Here is a 17,088-nt window from a genome sequence, read left to right on the forward strand (position 1 = left end):
CCACATCCCCAGCCCTATTTTGTATTTTCTTTAGAGACAGGGTCTCACTGAGTTGCTCAGCCATTGCTGAGGCTGGTTTTCAACTCGTGATCCTCCTGTCCGGCTTCCCCCTTGCTTCTTATCCTCCCTTCCTTCTTGGTTTCCTGTGTTTCCCCTTTACTCTTTCAGCCTCCACCCGACCATCCTGTCAGTTGAAGTGTTACCCACTTTATGCCACCTCTACCATGTAGTCAAGCTCCAGTTTCAAGCTCCAACTCTTTCTCTGAATTTCTACTTAATTACATCAAATTGTGCAGATTGATTATACCATGTCTCTTATTCTCCAGCTATACAACATGCATGAGTCTTGTCTCCCCAACCAGTTTGCAAAATATCTAGAGGGCTGAGACCATGCTTTATTTTACATTTGTACTGAGGATTGAACAACCCAGCGGCACTGCACCTTGGAGCTCCATCCCCAGCCCTTTTAGTTTTTTGTTAGGAGACAGTGTCTTGCTAAATAAATTGCTGATGGGTCTTATTAAGGTGTTTAGGCTGGCCTTGAACTTTTGATCCTCCTTGCATCCCAAGTCACTGAGATTACAGGCATGAACTACTGTACCTGGCCATGCCTTACATTTTAAAGTCCCTCAGAACACTGAGTACAGGGACATATACATAACAGGCTTTTATTGAGACCTTTATTTGCTTTTCTCTTCTCATTAAACTTGAGAGAATTCACACTGAAGAAAACATTCAGAGCCATAAAAAATGGACATCAGTCTTTATGGGATGGAGTAACTAACTATCCTATACATCAAAAGATTCCTTCTGGACATCCCCATCTCTGGATATGTCCATGGAAGAGTCCTCAGGGGAGTTTTAAAGTTTTAAAGGACACCTTACCCAATACTCAAGCACTGAATGTACTGACCGTGGGAAAACCTTTGCTTCAGATGATACCCAACATCAGCACACACTTTAGAGAGAAACTGTGAATACAAAGAATGTGGGAAAGTCTCCTCTAGGATCTTCACCAACCAGCACCAGAGAAGTCACCTGAGAGTAACAAGCAATCTCTATGCTGGGGACATAAAGAGGTGAGAAGCAGACATGGCTCTTAGCATCATGAAGCTTGCCTCTAGACCCGTTCCCCAGTCGAAGAGATGGAGACGTGGAGAGGAAGCACTATATACCGTGGGAACAGGTGGAATATCACACTTTGATAAGCACCTTTTTCTTCTTTGAAATGGAAGCATCCCATGTCTGGTTTTCTTTGTCCTCATGTCTCACTAGGGAAGGGAAGGGACAGTTCACTCAGGGCATGCCACTGATGGAGAAAGGGGGCCAGAGGGCAGTATTACTGGTCCAAGGCACACTGGCAGTCAGGATAAGAGCTCTAGTGCCTGAGGACCTTCATTTGATGTGCTGGGGACCATGCTGGGTATGAAAGAAGCCCGAAGATGAAAAGCATATAGTCCAGGGAGGGAACAGATAGGTCTTTAAAATATATAACTGCTGTTTTAACAGGAATAGATACAAAAATGCAGCAGGGGTACAGGGAAAGCAGTCCCAAGGCCCTCCAGGGGCAAGTAGGAAAGGTTTCCCAGAGGAGGCATTGTTTGAGCTGAGACATAAAGAATAAGGAGTGTGCCAGATAAACAAGTAAGGAGAGGTGTTCCAGGTGGAAGACACAGTACCCCTAAAGGCAAGGAAGTCAGAAAGGGCACGGTCACTTGAGGATGCTGGCGATGTTCTATTTGTAAAGCACAGAGGAGCCAGGGGAGATGAGACCAGTTAGGCAGCTAGGCAAGGACCAGATGGCACAAGGCCCTGATTGTCCTGCAAAGAAGCTCAGATTTCCTTCTAATCAGTGGGGAGCTGTATTCATTTCCTCCCTCTGCTGTAAGAAATCACCAAGAATCTAGTGGCTTAAAACAACACAAACATATTATCGTACAGATTTGGAGGTCACTCACTGGGCTAAAATTGAGGTGTTGGTAGGGTTGTTCTCCAGAGCCCTTCTGGAGGATGGGAGAGAGAATCAGTTCTTTGCCTCTTTCTGCTTCTAAGGTGGTGGTGGGAACATGCTTTTTGGTTCAAGTTCAGCTTCATCTTCAAAGTAGCAATCATACAACTTAACTTCTGTGCCTGTAGTCACATCTCCTTCTCTGATTCCAACACTCCTGAACCCCCTTTTCTAAAGACCCTTATAATTACACTGGGATCACCAGGTAATGCAGGCTAATCTCTGCATCTCTTAAATTTAAGCACATTAGCAAAGTCTTGTTAGCCATATTCACAGGTTTCAGAGATTCAGAGATTCAGGTGTGGGCATCTTGGGGACCATTATTCTGCTCACCACAGGAGCCACTAAAGAATTCTGAGCAGGAGCATGATGTAATAGAATTGGAGTGCTGTTTAGTATAGCACTGTTGTTAGAAGAGCTATTGCAGGAATCTGACCACCCAGGATCAATCCTGACTCTGCCACTTAACAGCTAGGTGACCTTATATCATTTCCTACTTACTTTCTCTGTGGCTTGGTTTCTTCATCTCTAAAACAGGAATATCTACTTTATTCCTAGCTGGAAGGATTGTATGGGATAACAGAGGCGACACTTAGGACAGCAGCACCTCTTGGTGCTCAGTAAGTGCTAAAAACCGAGACCTGCTCAGAAGATATTCATACTCAATGCCATGCAGAGCAGAACCAAGTTTCCTACGGGACTGGCATTATAGAGAAGGAGGTATCCAGGCATCAGGGAGTTTTGGGCACAGAGGAACACATGTGGCCACTCTGATTGGCACTGCACTGCTCAGGACAACACTCACCTGCTTGGGGCTGGGGCTGTAACTCAGTGGCAGAGCACTTGCCTAGCATGGGTAAGGTGCTGGGTTTGATCCTTAGTACCACATAAAAATAAGCAAATACAGACATTCTGTCCATCTACAACTACAAAAATATTTTTTAAAAAAGAAAGAAAAAGAAAAAAAAAGAACAAGGGGGGCTTGGGCTGTTGTTGTGGCTCAGTGGTAGAGCGCTTGCCTTGCATATGTGAGGCACTGGGTTTGATCCTCAGCACCACATTAAAAAATAAATAAGTAAAATAAGGGTGTTGTATCCATCTGCAACTAAAAATATTTAAAAAATGAATCAAGGGCTAGAATCTATTCTATCTATCCCTGTTTCATGGTGGGATTAAAGAGTATATTTATTTTAAACTTCCTTTCCTGAGATTTCCAAAACAACTTCTTGGCTTGACAACAACTTCTTGGGGCCAGTTAAAGACCAGGCACATCTTACCCAGGCACCCAGTGTGATGATGAGTGTGCTTCTTGGAGTCGGTGGACACCTGGCTCTGGCTCCTTCCTTCCCTAATACATGTTTTCTGTGCCCATTTCCTAGTTAGTATGGATGAACCTGTTAGTTTTTTCTCTAGAGAATTCCCAGGAGTGGGTATGAATCTCCTAGTGGTTTACCTGCAGGCAGTGTTGCCAGATAAAACAGAAGACACCCAGTTAAACTTGACTCTCAGATAAACAATGAATAATTTTAATGTAAGTATATCCCAAATATTACTATGGGTTGAATAGTACTTTGTTAGCCAGATTATTTAATTAACCAGAACATTCCATTCTCCAGCTTCTGCACTGAATACTTTACTGTGTGTTCTCTTATGCAATCAACAAGGTAGATTGGTTTTCAATCTCTGAAAGTTCTAGTTCCTTCTTACAGACGACTTTGTAATAACACAAGGAAGAGAGGGAAGGCTACGGTTCAAGAGAGATGGTGAAGATCTCAGGGCCAGAAGAGTGGGACTGGCCCCGTTCCTTTCATGACATAGGTTCTTCTGCTGCCCAACTCTGTTTTTCATGATATGAATTCAGACAAATACAGCTCCTGCTCTGGATCTCACCTGCCTCTTCATTAGTGGGGAGCATCATCCCTGCTCCCCATGATCTACCTACCCTCAGGATAGTCAGTTCTGTTGGAGTATATTGAGATTTTGTTGTTGCTCTTTTATTTTTTAAAAGGTGCTATACAATGCATGCTGTGTATTGCTGTCTTTGAAACCTGGCTAGAGCGACAGTGACAACTGTCACCACCTATGGGATGTGCACAGAAGTCTGTTCTTGGATTGGGTGCATATAATTTGTAGTAACTACTGTTTTGTTGTTGTTGTTGTTTTCAGGAGCATTTAACCTCTAAGCCACAACTCCAACCCTTTTTTATATTTTATTTACAGACAGGGTCTTCCTGCGTTGCCTAGGGCCTTGCTAAGTTTCTGAAGCTGGTTTTGAACTCACAATCCTCCTGCCTCAGCCTCTCGAGCTGCTGGGATTACAAGCGTGCATCACTGCACCGGGGTTGTAGTAACCCCTGTTATAGTCGAGTCTGCCAACCTTGTTTCTCTGGGCATGAGTTTTGCTCAGGTTTTTGCTCCCAGGTTCCTTCCCCTGCAACTCCTCCAAACTAGGAAAACAGAAACAAAAACAGACAAATAAAAAACCCTCCTCTTTTTACTTCCCTCCAGAGTTCTTTCTAAATTTCCCTCCTTGGGCTCAGAGAGTTTGAAGGCTGTCAGCCCCGAGCCAGTCACAGGGCCAGAGGTGGCTCTTCTCTGCCGCATAATGTTCAGCTGTGCTGTCAGATGGGACTTGAGTGGTCACATCAAAATTGTTTAGGCGTCTTGTGGTGGCAATTTCTACCCGCTATACTTTCAGATTTTAAATAATGCAAAAGATTCTAACAGTTTATGAAGCCCTAACGAAACCCTGAATTTTACTCCTGTGAAAAAGAATGAAGCTTCCCAGGACAGCAGACCTTGAGAACTGGCAATGGGATGCTCGGGGTCCTCAGGTGCACAAGGATCTCTTTGTCCTCTCACACCCCCACTAACTTTTTAGGAAAAGGTATCCCCTCAGGGCCAGGGGAACTAATGACTTAATGCCTAAAATCTCTAGGAACAACTTGCTCCAGATAAGGTCTCATTATCTTTAATTATTATTATTATTGTTATTATTGTTATTAACCCGACTCCTATGAAAAGCTGCCACAGCTTTGTTAATGACCTGAGGTCAGGGTTTTAATTTACTGTCTCTGAATGTCGACGCCTCAGGCACCATGTTTCGGCCCCCACATCCCCACTTCTGGGCTCTGCCTCCTCCGACTCTGCCCACAGAAGCCCTACTCTGGATGATCCTCTCAGCTCCTCCCCAAGGCCTCCATTATTCCTGCTCCTGCCAACCACTCCTCCTCCCCTTCCAGTCCCTCTGCTTCCCCACCACCTCCACAGACCTCCCCTTGACTCTTCCCTTCACTTTTCTGCAGGTACCTAGTTCCCCCACTCCAAACGGTTCTTGAAAGCCAAGACTTTTGGGGGTCGTGGAAGCTAGGAGAGGGACCCCCAAGTCCTACCCCTCTCCCAGCAGCCCCTGTTCCCACACTGCTTTACCAGGTCTGTCATCCCACCTTCATGAGAATCCCAGGGCTGTGCCTTGGGTGGTGAGGCCGGTTGGGTGGGTTGGCTGGTTTAGTGTTACAGAGTTTGGCACTCACTCCCAGCCCTGTGCAGCTGCCCTCTTTAATTAATTAATGCCATTTTTTTAAAAAACCATCTCAATTGGACCTCAGTGCATGCCTCTGGGGCATATGTCACATCAATTACAGACAACAATTAAGCGTGCTGCCTAAAAGAATCTGTGAGCGTCTTTGAAGACTCACACACACCTTGGGCCTTACTGCCTTGGATCTCGCTGCAATAGACAGACGGAGGCAGAACCCTTAAGGGAGGAACTGGGCTGCCAGCAGTTTACTTAAAGATAGGAAGATGTTCTTTCCCTCAGGTCCCAGCTCTGCTAACCCCAGGGTTCCTTTCTGCTTTTGCTTAGATATCCAGGAAACTAAGGTATTACAGGTGGGGTGATAGTGGTCTCATTTCTCTACGATGGGACTAATGTCTCCCAAATTCAAAAGTCCACCTAACTGGCTATCTGGCATGAGAAAGGATGACTTGCAAGCCTGCTAAAGACAGGATGGGTATTGAGTCCATTATTTCAGTGGAATCCATGGTAGTGCAGGGTAACTGACGCTTTCCTCACAGAGGTTTAAATTCAGGAAATGGCCGAAGATGTTGCTGGAGGGCAGAGATGATTTCTTAATGGCCTTTGATTCACCTTGTGATCTCTTACATTTGGTAGATGCTCAGGGAGTTTCATACAACATTAAAGAAAAGGAAGTAAATTCACAGTGCAGTTACAAATATTTTTCCATATGCAAAAAAGCAAGCAGGCAAAATGGGACTGGCCCCAAACCTTAGTCTTATTAACACTGTCCTTTCTACTCCCCTGGAATTACAAGAACATCAGTAGACTAGGTGAACATGCCTTGCCTTATCTATTTAGCTAATTTGTTTATTGGCATGTGTGATTCAACTGTAAATCACTTTGTCCTTTTATGTTTGCCAGCAAAAGGGTTGTCCATTTGAATCCAAACTTTCAGAGGTCAGAGACCACATCTGTTTAATTTGCTTTGTATGGTATCCAGCAAAGGGCTGAAGTATAGTGTCACAGAGAAGTCCTGGACTTGGACCCAGAAATCAAGGTTTTGGTTCTGGCCACTGACCTTTAAGATCAGACTTCCCCCCAGCCCCTGTAGGGATGGAACCCAGGGCCTGGGGCATGCTAAGCAAATGCTCTATAACAGGTCTGCATCCCAAGGCCCAGGGCTTCATTTTTATTGGCTGCTGAAAAAAAAACCCAACATTTTCTGTCCTTCCTACCTTACAGGGTTGAGGGAAGGGTTAAATGAAATAACTCAGGAGAAAAACTTGTAAAGATTGTCACATTTTGTGTGGGGGTTGCGGTGGGGGGAGAGTGAGTAACTAAAGATTGAACCCCAGGGAATTTTACCACTGAGCTACATCTCCAACTCTCCATCTCACCCCATCCCACCTTTTTTTTTAAAAAAAAAATTGAGACAGGATCTTGCAAAGTTACTGAGGCTGGCCTTGAACTTGTGATCCTCCAGCCTCAGCCTCCTGAGTTGCTGGGATTACAGGTGTATATCACTGTAGCAGCATAAATATGGTTTTCAAAAAATTATAAAAAATGCACTTTGATTATAAGGATACAGAGTAATTAAAATTTGAAGTCTGAGATGTTTCAAAGGGAGAAACAGATGCACAGGGAATACAGCTGCAGGGTATGGTCCCAGACTACGCTGCTATGCCAGCTGTCAGGAGAAGGGGGTATTATTAAGGTGGAAGGAAGCTACAGCTAAAACCAAACTTTCCACCTACATGACGCTGGCTTTTCCAACAGCCTCCTTATCTCTACAGCTACATTAATATATCCTGCATTTTTAGTGGATTCTCTTTGTTTCTTCTAGACCATCCTGGAATTTAACTTTTCACTAAAATTCAAGTGGGGCTAGTGAGAGGTGTGAGGGAACAGAGTGAAGGTACACATGGCCATGGCCCTTCAAGAATGGGTATACACATACACTGTGTAAGTGTACACGTCCACATACAAACCTTATGGCTGAAAAGACAAGAAAGTTCAGCTTTCTGAGCTGTCTCTGGACATTATCACTTAGAGAAATGAGAAAAAAGTGAGTAAAAAGGGGGACTCTAGGAAAGCTTTATCTATTCTATAAAAGCGACTGTTTACTGTAGGGAAGGGCTTAGGGATGAGAATTGAATAGTGATTCTTAGGCAAGAATAGAATTGCGATATATGAATGAACACAGTCATTCTCTAGTGTAAAATCCTAGGTATCAGATCTAGAGGATCATATAGTCCCCTCTTTTTACAAAGCCTAAAAGGTGAAATGATTGAGCAAAGGTCATGACCAGGACTCTGACTCCAAGTTGGTATTGTAGAATGGGGTGTATCAGTTGATAGGCAAACAAAGTCAGAGGTACTGTCCTTATATAAGTACAGGTGGTAAGAACTATGTTCCACCGAGGATACAGCCCTGGAAACTTAGCAATGAGGAAATGCAATGAGCAGGGAGCTTATATCAGTCTAACCAGTTAACTTTATAGGAGCCACATATCTCTGCTACTGTTGAAGTTACATGTATGAACATTTTAAGGAATCTCAAAGTGTACAGAACTTTTCAATGCAATGCTTTTAGTTAAAAAATGGGGTCTGCTGGTTTCTACCCACTGTCTTAGTGAAAAAAAGTTAGTGAAGAACTATCCAAGGCCAGGATACCAAAATGACAGAAGCCTGATCTTCCAATAAGGTCAGATGTGAGTGCTAAATGTTGATTAATGTCAAGCTACAGTGTCAACAGCTAGCTGATCAAGGGAGGCCCTCTTCCTCTGATGTGTTGAATTGGTAACACTGTTGGCAGCCCTCTCCCTGTGGTGGGTGGATGGAAAAGAGCTAGAGAACAGAGGAACTGGAATCTCTAAAAAGGGACCTTGCTAGATAGCCCTGAGGCCCAAAGCCTCCAAAAGTTTCACAGGGGCAAGAGAGAGGGAAGGAAGGGGTAAAAATTAAATAAAGAAGATGCAGAAGTAGATTTGAAAGTTAGAATTATTTTTACTATTTGTTAAGAACACTTATTTTCATTCCAAAAAATGTAGCAATTTTATCAGACCCTCTGAAAGACCAGCCCATTGGGAATCAGGAAACCCTGGTCTGGCTCCTTTGTTTACTAGGTTGGATGACTTTGGCTGAGCCATTAAAACATTCCTGGCCTGAACTTCCTTCATTGGAAATTATACCTGTCCTCTCTGACTTGCAGGATTATTAGGAGATCTGATGAAATGATAGGCATAACCTCCCTGCAAAAGCCACGAAGCACTCTTCAAATGCAAAGTAATATTATTACTATTGCAATAACTAGCAGTCCTTCAGAGAGTCATAGCACTTGGAAGGTCACTTTGTTTTTTGGCCATCACTCTGCATAACCCTCTTCCAAGCAGGATACTCTGATCTTGGTGGCGAGGGAGGGGGGCAATGGATCAAGTGTCCAAATAGACATCTCAAACATTCTGGGATCACCAACCCCCACAGGCACCAATTTCTTTCTTACATTGCATTAGAATCTCTCCTTTTATTACTTACACTTAATTCCTCCTGTTCTGCCTGATGATTTTTTTTAGCTATCTGATGAAATATAATTTTTAGTGTTAATCCAGTAAAATACTCATTACTGAAGAAAATGACCAAAAGTTGCCAAAAGTATGATCCCTGGAGTCTGGAGTTCAAGTGTAATAAAAGCCAAGCATCTGTTTTTGGAAAGGGCCAAGGATGGAGTCAGCTCTTGGACCCCTTTATTTGTAAAGTTTCAATCTCTTCCTTGACTTTGTCTGGACTCAGGTCATTTTACTCCCTGCAGGATTTTTTTGGGGGTGTTCTGTTTTGAAGAAAAGTAGCTGTACCTGTACTGAAAATGTTTACGTGTTACTGAGGTCAGCTTTAACGCAATAACATTAGTTGTGTGCTTTTAATAACGCAAGGAGTTTCAATTAAGACATGACTGGACAACTTCTGGGAATTTTGATTTATGGTGGGAGAGGGTCATCCTGACCTCAGGGTTACTGCCTTGGTCTTTTCTAACTTGACCTTCAGCTTGCCAAATCATTTCCTCTCCCTGTACCCTATACACTTTCAATTATGGACACTCTCTCTTGGCTCTGAACTTGGATAAACGCTACCTTGTTAGCTAATAGCATCATTAATTATATTAATGATTAATAGCTAATTAGTCATAATGCTGTAATACTTACAATGGAGATTTCCTTTCTTGCAGCATCTCTGGGTCTCCGGCACACACAGCTTTCCCTATTCCTGACTAAAGGACTAATGCAGCTCTAAACCTGTTTTTCTGACCACCCTGGCAATCTTTAAGTTGCTTCAGTTTTTATTAACCAACCCAGTCATCTCATGAACGATCACTACTGCTCGTATCTTGTATCTTGTTATCTCTGTCCTGTCACTAACTGCCCTCCAGTAATGAGGCCAGCAATCAAGTTTTGAATTTTTATTCTATAAGCGCTTTTACTTCCACTCGGCCCACTTTTCTATTTTTGCCCCTATTTTCACTTACCTTTCCCTAATCCCAATTTCGTGGAATCGCACACTGCCAGCACACAACTCCCTCCTACTCTGCATTTCGGCTTCCTTTCAGCAACCACGCCCCCCGACCCACGGGGACCAGCACGCATGCGCAGCCCACGCCTTTACCTGGGCGCTCGGGAGTGGGCGGAGTGGGCAAGGGCGGGGGTGGAGCGGATAGTCGGCGGTTATCTGCGCCGCTGAGCGCTCACAAAGTGGCAGGAGGGAGAAAAGGTGCGCCAGGGCCGGCCCAAGGGCTGCGCATGCGCGCCGCCGCTCCCCGCAGCCGGGATGCCGGGGGAGGGGGGAGGGGGGAGGGGGGCGGGGGGAGGGAGGTATCGGGATCCCTGCCGCGCGGGGGGGCCGGCGAGCGCAGGGGCCTCGGGCACGCGCGCGCGCGCTCTCTCGCCTCCCTCCCTGCCCCCCCTCTCGCACACACACATCCACACACGCACACCCCCTCCTCTGTCGCCCGCCCCGCGCGCCGCCCGCCCCGCCGGCCCCGCTCGCCCTCGCGCGCTCGGAAGGGAGTCGCGAGACGTCGGAGCGGCGGCCACGTAGCGCTGCGGCGGCGGCGGCGGCGGCGGCGGCAGCCGAGGCCGGGTCTGAGGAGCGGCCCTGAGCGCATACGTTGGGCAGGGGGGAGGGGCCGGCCCCGCCGGCGGTGGTTACTCGAGCGCCGCGGCTACAGGCCCCCCGCCGCAGGGATGGACCGCCGAGGCAGCGGTCGAGGCGGCGGAGGCGGAGGCGGCCGGCCCGGGTGAGTAGGGGCCCCTTCCCCCGCGCACTCGCCACCACCGCGGCGGCGCCCCTGGCAGCAGACCTTCCTCTCCGCCGCCCGCCGCGCCGGGCCGGGCTCTGGGGACCGGCTAACGCTGCGCCGAGGCAGCTGCGTGCACTAGGCCGGAGCAGCCCCCATCCGGCGGGGAGGCCCCGGCGCTGCGCTCCTCTGGCACGGAGCTTGGGCCGGGGGCGTCCCGCTCTTGCCCTTTCGCTCCCTCTTTCACGGACCTGGGCTTGGTTGCAGTATTGCAACGAGTCCGCTTGCCCTGAGGCCTGAGGGGAGGCTAGGGTGGCAAGGGTTAGCGGGCAGAGGGGAGGTTTGCACCGGTTCTCTTGCGAGCGTTCTCCTGCCCTGCAGCTGGTAGCTTGCACTCACTGCCTTCCCCGCCCTGTGGCTGCGCCCAAACCTCCAGCCCCCAGGAGTATTGTGCCACCAGGGGACAACATGCATCTGATGTACACCCGCCACCAGCAGCCCCACTCTCACCCCAGTGGGTAATGCAGACCTTTCTCCACCCCCACCTCCTCCTCCCCGCCAATCAGGCTCTGCTGAAGAGTCCCAGATCGGAGACACCAAAGGTAGTGACACCCCCGTTACTTCTCCACGTAACATGTTCATTGTCGAGGGATGCCTTCTGTACAAATAATAACTGCCCCTCCCTCACCTTGAAGTCTGTCTTAAGGATTTAAGATCCTGTGTACTCTTTTTTGAAGTGGACCACTCTTTGATCACATCTAGAGAATCCCACCTACCCACCCCCACACACATACAAACGCACACTTCCTGATTGCAGAGCAGCCCCTGTCATCGCGGATCCATTGTGAGAATGGCTTGTGCCAATCAAAGGAATGTGCCTTCGCCTTTGGAGGAGGGTGCTTTCCACAATCTTGTTACAGGATGTTCTTGCGTTTGTCGGTCTTTGATTGTCCTCAGATTGTCCCAGTGTTCAAGCATCATTATTATGGTATTTTCCTTGTGTATATCTCCTGCGGACCCGCAGCAACACCTGAGTGATGCTTTTCCCCCAGTTCATTAGATACATATGGTGCTGTGGGAATTTTATCCTTTTTGTTGTAATGTTTAACATCTATGGTCAAGGTGTAGTATAAAAGTCGGGTGATATTTTGGGATGAAGATCTCTGTTTTTCCAGAGGATGACCAGGCCGGTATTGTTCTGGGAATGGCAACTAGCACATGCTTTGTTGACAACATGTATATGTTTAGGGAAGGAAAGGTGCTGTTGCTGGGATGTGTGGTGTCGGTGCTGAAGGCAAGTGATGTACGAGTGGGGCTGTTCTGTGAGTGGTGCACTGCACTAATTGAGAGCACTCCCAGGTAGCTTAGTTAATTGTGTCTCCACTGTGCACATGTATTTGGACAGACACTGTCTTTAGTATAATTTTGCTTAAAATGTTCACTGCTAAGTTTCAGCAATTCTGGAAATGTTTCTTTCCATGGTTCCTAACCTTTCTTTGGGGTCATGGAAACCTTTAGGGCCCCTTTCTCAGTGAAATAAACACATAATTTTTTATGTGACTATAGTCATCTTGAAGCTGTTCCTGGGATCTCAGATTATGATCCACATTATGCAAAAGTGAAAGGAATTTGAGTTTTGTGTTTTGTTTTTCTTATAAGGATTAGTTACTTTGGCCCTGAGCGGTAAACTACAACAAACATATGTATGTAGCCTTGTGTTTTGTTCTTTGGTTATAGTGAGTTATGTATTATGTCTCTGTCTTCCCATTAAAAAGGGAATGTGAGTCTTTCAGAAAAAGTTAAAACTAGAGTCAAAATAATTTGTTTAAATGTGACCAATTGATACTGTATGTTCCTGGCATCTCCTTCTAAATGTAACAGATTTCAACAGTGAAGTAGTCTGTTTATAATGCCTGCCTGGAATCTTTATGTGTCGGCTAAATTAGATCTGATCTCTTAAAAGGAGGCTTTGTCATACCCATAATAAAGCACCTGCTCTACGATGAGAATTTTTTTCAACTTTGTTAAATATGATTTCATATCTTTATTAAAGGTAATAGTGCCGTCAAAATCATCCATTTAAAAATTTTGTTTTAATGGGAGGATTTTAATTGTAGTTAAGGAATTTGGGCTTCATGTTTGGAGTCTAGAGCTAGGGATGAACTTTGCACCATTCTATCAGTAAGATTGTAAATATCAGTTATTTTGCTTAAATTACTCTGTATTCAGCTTTTGTCTTTTAATAATGTTTCAATCAAGGGACATTTATTCTTGTGATAGTGTTAAGATGGGCAGTGATGTTAAATAAGCAGTCCCCAGCTCTCTAGGAGTTTATAATTTTGACAGTATTTTTCATTTTGAGGAATCTGTTTATATTTTCTTTTTGCATATTTTGGGGTTCTGAGAGTCTAAGGAATTCATGGTTTTAACTGGCACTTTGGAAGGCGAGGTAGGAATCTTGCATAAAACCTGTTCCACACACCTGAAGACTAGCATTTATTTCAATAATTATGAAGTATATCCTGTGAAATTTGAAAACATGCTGAGGTTGCATATTTGCATTTTTATTACCTAATGTAGATGCTTGAAGTGGCTTATATTACAGGTTACATTTTTTTTTGTTCATGTCACTCCTGAAGTTTTACTATCAGAAATTATTTGCCTATGCTAAACCCAAACCATTTCAAAGTTGCAAATATACTATTTTTCTTTGTCAACATAGTATACAGACAGACCATTCAAATCTCAGGGAACGTGTAGTTCCTTGGTGTTGTTTTGTAGACCCTCTTCTAACCAATCATTTTCCTAGTTAAAAACCATATGCCCATATAGAAGCTGATCCTATAACGCATGTGGCCGTGAGAACAGCATTCTCTCCCTGCCAGCTTCAGGGCTTGGAAGCTGGAAAACAATTGCATAGCAGTGAGATACTTTTTAAGAAGTAGTGGTGCCAGCAGTTCGTCCTCATTAATACAAGCAGCTTGCTTCAGTTTCTCCAACACTCCTCTTCAGACACCCTTCCCTTAGGAGGTTTCAGATCAGCAGCTCCTACTCAAGGGAAACAGCACCTACTCTTTGCGACTGTGGCCTCAAGATCTGATTCGACACCCAGAGCTGTTTCCATTTCTGCTCTAAGTATGGGAAGTACTCTTGTGGTGTGGTAAGAAAATACTTTTCAAGTCTGCAGGGAAAAGAAAGTTGGTTAATAATGCTACTGATGTGATTTTATTTTTGAGTGGCTGAAGTCTGTCAAAGTAAACTATAATGTGAATTGTTAAAAAAAAAAAAAAGTCACACTTTTCTCTAGGATTGTAGATAATTTTACCAAAAATGTGAATATATCTTGAGTTTCATTTCCCTTGTTTTAAAAAGTCAGTTGAGAGACTCCCCTCACTCCCCAAAAAAAGAAGTGGATGGTCTTCTATTTTGAATCATATCCTTTTGAACTAGTTATTCGGAAGTAGGTAACTACATCTCTTCATTGGTAACTCCTTGGTCTTGTGCTACTGTTTTAGGTAGCTATTGTCATCATTTTAGATGGTTATCACATGAATTAGCCTTGATAGAGGCAAACTGGTGTTGCAGTTAGTGTCATTAGCTAAAAGGAGATGGTTCTTTGGAGCCAGGTAAAACTAGCTTTCAATTCGACCTACACCATTTACAGGCTTTATGGCATTGAACATATCACCTTGACTTTTCTGACTTCAGTTTCTCATCAGCAGAATGAAATTTGTTTTGAGGACTTGAAATAAATGTTTGTGATCTCCTAGCATAGTTCCTGGTGTGTATTCATATTAGGAACTCAACAAATGGTAGAACACAGACACGTCAGAGTGAAACTACAGATCATTTTGGATTAAGACAAGATTTAGAGGTCCGGTGCTATGATTTGGCATTCTTTCATTTGTGCAGATTTGGGATGAAAAAAATTGCAATATTGGACTTGCAGCATACCTAAGTCTTGCAGGTGTGATGTGTTTATTGGAACTTTGATTTCTTACTTTATGGATGGTTGAACTTGGTAGAGACAATAAAACATAGCTGCAAATTCTACAGTGTTCACAGGCTGTACTTATTTTAAGCCTATTCAAAGCTTATGTGGTGAAAGAAGTGTTTTGGACGTTAACATATCTCAATGAGTTCTGTGTCTAGAGTTGAATCACGTGCAAAGACTAGTATAAATTTTCATGGTTAATGCAAACTCTAAAGTGCTTAATAGAATCAGTGAAGACATCAGTTGCTTGTTTTAGTTAATCTGTTTATTTATGTAGCAGTTGTGTATTAAAAATACTTATAAACATTTCTCTTATAGAATTTCCTTTGCTTTTTTGAGGTTTTGATAAGGCTACAGGTTTGAGTGCTTTGTACATTTTTGCTTTGGTGGGGGAAGGAAGGAAATGTAAGGTTTCTTTGCCTGTCAGATTTTATTGACTCTGTTTTAGGCCTAAAGATTGTGTTTCTAGCCACTTCTTTTTATCCTAAAGACAGTTTCAGGTAATAAGACATTCCCTTTTTCCTTTTAAAAATATCATTTAAAAGACTAATTACTTTGAAATGTACATTCAATGTATGTAGTTTATGTAGTACATACAACTTTAAAAATAGAATTTCTTTGGTTTTATGGAATTAAGTTATTCTGTAATTTTTGCAGCATTGTGATAAGTCTCTAAGCCCACAAGATTTACCTAAAGACTGTTCAGATAAGGGAGACACATCAGAAATGCCTTAGGATTTATTTCAAAGGAATTTGCTAATCCTTATTTTCTTTTACTATTGAGCTATCTAAAGGTTTGCCTATTGAAAGAATTAGTCACTAGTATTGGAAACTGATAAAGAAAGATTGGCAAACAATGGTCTTTGACTCACCTTAGAATTTGCAGTATATTTTGAAAACTTAATCTTGGTCAGAATATATACTAATTACATACTAGCCCAGAATGACTAATAAAACAAAATTTGGATGATTGGACTACATATTTTTTTCCTTAATTATAAAACAGTTTGATAAGTAAACTTTTTTGCGGGTGGGGTGCTTTTTCTTCTAAGCTTGGGGTGGCTGGTTGCCTTGTCAGTTTTTTTTTTTTTTTTCTTTGATAAACCAATGAGTGTGTGACAAGAACAGATTGTAAGGGTAGAAGAGAGAGGGAAAAAATGGCTTCTAGCCTAATTTCTTGATGTTTACTGTGCCTGTGGTATCAGAGGGTTAAACAAACATGTACAGTGTCTCTCTGATTCCTTTTGTCATTAATGCTAGTGCAAAATATAACATTTATAATTTTCAGCTTTGGAATTTGTATTCCTTTTTGGGGATTCAATGGAGCATAATTTTTTACTTACGCTGTGTGACCTACAAAATGAGAAGACTTATAACTAGGACCTTGTGAAAGTTTTTCACCCTTTTGAATGTGTCATTTTAATGTATTTAAAGTAATATCAATGACTTATGAACACTGAAACACATGCTAATTTTGGATTTTTGTTTTGTTTTTGCTGGAGAGGAATGTTTCTGATCTTGATTGAATGGATAAATCTATGTTTACCTTGGAAAAATGACTGGAATGACCGGGGACTTTTCTGTATTAATATACTATGAGATCTGGAGTTTGAAATTACCTTTCCTAAAAGTTCTTCATTGTAGGGAGCCCCACATTTTTCTCTGTTGTTTTGTTTTGTTTATGGTGCTAAGGATCAAACTCAGGGCATTGCTCATGATAGGCAAGCACTCCACCAATGAGCTACATCCCTAGCATCCCCCCATTTAAAAAAATATACAAAGTTATATAAATCAAAGTTAACTCTAAAAGTTTAAAAACAGCTTATATTCAAACAATAGGATAAATATTGCATAGCTGAAAAAATTAATGAAGACACTGTATATTGCTATGGAAAAGATCTCTAAAGTGTTCATGGAAAAAAAAAAAGGCACAGACAGTGTAGAGTGTGCAACTGTTTGTTTTATGGGAGAGTGAATATATTTGAGGATTATCCTGTATATCATAAAATAACTGTAAGAAACTTACTAGTTTTATAAGAAACTGATAATACCAGCTTCTGTTGCAAGCTAAATTGGATGATAAGGAACCTGGGTTGGAGTCACATGTTTCACACTCTGTGTGTGTGTGTATTGATATATGTTTTTTTTTTTTTAAGTGAAATTTTAATCACAGTACACACAGAAAAGTAGAGGCATCATAATTGTGCAGTCTAGTGAATTTTCTCTATATAATCAGCATCTATAATAAGAAACAGATTTTTAAAAAATATATTTAGTTGT

General features: G+C 43.1%; 1 protein-coding gene across 2 annotated transcripts in view; it reads left to right on the forward strand.

Annotated features, from left to right (window-relative positions):
- The first annotated feature begins 10,384 nt into the window (after window positions 1-10,384).
- The window catches only part of ZNF652 (zinc finger protein 652), an 84,197-nt gene continuing 77,493 nt past the window's right edge, over window positions 10,385-17,088 (forward strand). For both annotated transcript variants that reach the window (XM_081271645.1, XM_081271644.1), the window contains exon 1: window positions 10,385-10,814. The gene's annotated coding sequence lies outside the window, so the exon portion shown is untranslated. The remainder of the gene's footprint in view (window positions 10,815-17,088) is intronic.

Source organism: Spermophilus citellus, assembly GCF_964194105.1.
Source record: "Spermophilus citellus genome assembly, chromosome: 17".
In the NCBI taxonomy this organism is placed as follows: Eukaryota; Metazoa; Chordata; class Mammalia; order Rodentia; family Sciuridae; genus Spermophilus; species Spermophilus citellus.